This window comes from Vigna unguiculata, chromosome 4, assembly GCF_037176805.1.
Source record: "Vigna unguiculata cultivar grain cowpea cultivar isolate G323 ecotype 2 chromosome 4, ASM3717680v1, whole genome shotgun sequence".
In the NCBI taxonomy this organism is placed as follows: domain Eukaryota; kingdom Viridiplantae; phylum Streptophyta; class Magnoliopsida; order Fabales; family Fabaceae; genus Vigna; species Vigna unguiculata.
This window is the reverse complement of record NC_140795.1, coordinates 29,069,216-29,073,734: the sequence shown is the minus strand read 5'-3', so window position 1 is coordinate 29,073,734 and position 4,519 is coordinate 29,069,216. Positions and strand designations below refer to the sequence as shown.

The window sequence follows — 4,519 nt, the reverse complement described above, 5'->3', positions numbered from 1 at the left end:
ACATTCTTAAGAAGACTAAGCATGTTTAGAAAGAAGTTCGCTAATCCTTCATCCCTTTCATTTGTGTTTGTTATTTTTGACTTAGTTGAATTAACTTTAGTTGACTTGTTGACCTTTGACTAGGTTTGACATGTTGACTATAGTTGACTTGACTTAAGGCAACATGCTAATCTATGTTTATTTGCTTTGTAGGTTAATTAGGAGTAAGAAAGCAATGCTAGGTGGTGCATGGTGATTGGGGAGCATAAATGATGTGGAGGAGAGAGTAAAGCAAAGACATAAAGCATAAAGTAAAAGGCACTCTTGTGTCTCAACCATTTGTGAAAGGGGTGCTCCTAGACATGTAAAAGGGTTGAACATTTTGAAGTAAAAACACTCTTGTGTCTCAACCATTTGTGAAAGTTTCCTCCCTTGGGAGTGGTTACTTTTAAGCCTTATCTTGCATAGCAAGTGGCGGCACACATCCACTCGTCTTCAACGTTGCCATGGCTTCTAGCCTAGCCTTGTAGTGGCGTGTTTCTCACATTTTTACCATTTCTTTCCTTTCCATTTTATGTTTGCTTCTTCCTTTAATTGTTCTTGGTTTTCTATGATTTATGTGCTTTCCATTTCCTTTTCATTTTGAATCAATCCATCATCTTCCTATTTTGAGCTTTGTGAAAGGAACTTTCACATCTAGATAGCTTGCTATCTTAATGTCCAATGGGGATTTCACTTAGCTTTCGTAATCAACTCACACCATATTCAATAATCTTAAAAAGGAACAACATAATCCTTCATCATTCATGTACCTTTCTCTTCTTCCCCATCAGAAGAGAAGTGAAGAGGATACCTTCAAGTACTTTACAATTAGAAATCAGATACCATCTTATTTGTTATTCCCTATGATGCACGAATACGATACATGTATTGGATACAACACATATCCGAAATGTCGATGCATTTATTTTGAAAATAATATGATACGGTAATATATGCAACTTGAAAAGTCTACAATTATTCTAAAAAAATATGATAAATATATGATTGTTATTGTGTTAATCCAAATTAAAATCATATATATCAAAGTTGTCAATATAAAAAGTTATAAATTATTGTCAACAAAAGTATTATTGTATTGATAAGGATACTTTATTAATATGCATCAGGGTAAAGTATCCTAAAGTATTGATAAGGATACGTGATTGAAATGGAAATATCGGTGCATCATAGTAATACGTATCAATTTACATGCAGACAAATATGTTTTCTCCATTGTGTTTATTTAATCCTTTGCATGCACACCATACTACATGAGAGTCAATGCATGATTGAGAATGAGGCTTCTTCTTCAACTAAGAGAAGAGTTTTAAGTAAATAATATTTTATAAATTAAAAAGAGTATAGAAAAGAAAACAAAATATTACAAGCAACAAAAGTTTAATAAACAAATAACAGAACTATATAATATTTTATAAATTAGAAAGAGTATAGAAAAGAAAACAAAATATTACAAGCAACAAAAATTTAATAAACAAATAACAAAATTGTCAAAAGTGGGATTTGAACCCACGCCCTCTTTCAAGGACCAGAACTTGAGTCTGACGCCTTAGACCACTCGGCCATCCTGACATTGCTAATTACTAGAATGACTTTCTGAAAATACATTTATACAGATTTAGTGAAGCCAGTGAGAAAGTACATGTTAATCAAAATAATTTATGAAATGACATTAAAGTCCACTTTGATTTATCCACATCTCTCTCAAAATTCTTTAAATTCTTGTAGCTTAAGTAAAACTAGCCTTGGATTTGTTTGCCTCAAAAAATTAGATTAACTATATTGAGATTTGAATATAAAAAAGGGTGAAGGTTTAATATCAAACACTATTATCTTTGAGACCAATGATGGTGCAATCAAAGTGATGCTAATGCTTAAATTCCTTCTACACTCTCTTGGGTTGGTTACATAAGGGATATGACTCCGTTTGAAGTAGAAGAAAATAGTCATTTAGCGCACCACACAGACTAATATTACAAGTTCCACCACCTTAACATTCACGTTAGGATTACAAGCTATCACGACCTAGCTTGGCAATCCTGTTGATACGTTAAAGGTTTGTAAGTCAATGAAGAAAAATATGTTGCTTTGCTACGTTTTTGGATAAGTTTAAGTCACGGGTTTGATTTTTTTGAGTAGGGTTGGACAAAATGTATTGAACTACACTGAACCATTAAAAATTGCACTGTACTAAAAAACAGTTCGTTTGAACTACACTTAACTGAAAAACAGTTCAAACAAACTAAACTGAACTATTTTTTTTCTGACAAACTGAACTGAACTGCATTGAAATGCAATGCACTATAATATGAACTGAATTGTTATGAACATATATGTTTTATGAACTGCATTATTCTTGAACTGAACTGCACTATTTTTTAACTTAACTACAATATTTTTTAATCATTTTTTAACCAAATTGCTTTGATTTTGAACCAAAATGTATTATTTTTCAATCGAATTGGACTAATTTTGAACCAAATGTACTATTTTTGAACTGAATTGTAATATTTTTGAACCAAATTGTACTAATTTTGAACCGAATTTTACTAATTTTAAACTAAATTGCACTATTTTTTGAACCGAATTGCACTGATTTTGAACCAACTGCACTATTTTTTAACCGAATTGTACTATTTTTGTACCGAATTACATTGATTTTGAACCAAACTGCTTAAGAAAATTACAAAATCCTAAAGAACATGAGCAAGATTTATATTTCAAAAATCATATTGAAGACAAACATAGTTATTCATTTCTCAACAAAACCAACATCGTATATATATCATACTTCAATACACCAAAATCAACATATTAATACCTGTTAATACAAAGGTTTATATCTTAATACATATGTTTATGTAACTAAAATTAATTATTAACTAAAACTTAGTAAAATATATTAGAAACTATTTTAATTATTTGTCCAAAGGGCAAGGAGTATAAAAGGATACATGTGTGTCCTAACGATTGCATATTGTATAGGATATAATTTGAAGGATTGAAAAAGTATCCAAAGTGTGACTTATCATGGTACAATGAGAAAATCAACAATGAAGATAAAGGTAGGTTAGAAAAGAATGGACCCGCTTTGAAAGTAGTATGGTACCTTTCAATCATGCCTAGACTTAAGCATTTGTTTGTGAATCCAAAAGACGCTAAAAACCTTCGATGGCATGTAGATTAGAGAAGATGTGACGGATTGATTCGTCATCCAGCTGATTCAATGCAATGAAAAAATATTGATCATGATTTTCCCTAATTCGATGAAGAATGTAAAAATATTCGTTTTGGTTTAGCTACCGATGGAATAAATCCATTTGGTAATTTAAGTACCAACCACAGCTACTGGCCTATTATATTATTTATTTACAACTTGTCTCCTAGACTTTGCATGAAGAGATAATATATGATGTTGTCTATGATGATATCTGGTCCAAGACAACATGGAAATGACATAAATGCTTATCTCATCCCATTAGTCGAAGACTTGAAGATGTTGTGGATGGATGGGGTTGAAACATTTGATGTTTTTGCTTCTAAGACTTTTATAATGCGTGCAATGTTATTTTGCACCATTAATGGCTTTCCAACTTACGATAATTTGTTAGGGTACAATGTCAAAGACCATAAAGCATGTCCTATATGTGAAGAAAATGCTTCAGGTCATCAATTGAAATACGGAAGGAAGAAAATATATACGCGCCATCGAAGATTTTTGCAATCAAATCATCCTTATCGAAGGTTAAAAACAACATTTAATGGACATGAAAAAAATGATGATGCATCAACTGCATTGAATGAAAAAGTTAATAAAATACATAATGTATTTGGGAAAACCCCCAAGAAATCATCTGCAACGAGCCCTTGGAAGAAAAAAAATCAATATTCTTTTATCTTCCATATTGGTCAAAGTTAGAGGTTAGACACTGCATAGATATAATGCATGTGGAGAAGAATGTGTGTGATAGATTTTCGGTTCACTATTTAACATTTAGGGAAAAACAAAAGATGGAGTAAATGCTCAGTTGGATTTGCTTGAAATGAATATCCACGAAGACTTGGCACCAAGGTAGGTTGGTAAGCGTACTTATTTGCCCCCCGCATTTTACATTGTGTCTAGACAATAAAAGATACAGTTTTGCCTTTGTCTAAAGAGTGTTAAGGTACCACAAGGACACTCTTCAAATATTAAGAGTTTAATATCAATGTAGGACTTGAAGCTTGTTGACCTGAAGTCTCACGATTGTCACATCTTAATGCAACACTTGTTAGTGGTGGCTATTCGTGGAATTTTACCCAAAAATGTTCGATAAACAATAACTCATTTGTGTTCACTTTTCTCTTTAATTTGTAGTAAAGTCATTGATCCTATAAACTTAGATGACCTTTAAAGCGAGATTGTTATCATCTTGTGTCAACTAGAGATATTTTTCCCTCCATCCTTTTTTGACGTTATGGTTCATTTTCTTGTTCATTT

At 31.8% G+C, this 4,519-nt stretch overlaps 1 non-coding gene across 1 annotated transcript; it reads right to left on the bottom strand.

Annotated features, from left to right (window-relative positions):
* Positions 1 to 1,527: 1,527 nt before the first annotated feature.
* Positions 1,528 to 1,611, bottom strand: TRNAL-CAA (transfer RNA leucine (anticodon CAA)). Its single transcript has one exon. It is a non-coding gene; the product is annotated as a tRNA-Leu (tRNA).
* Positions 1,612 to 4,519: the final 2,908 nt, after the last annotated feature.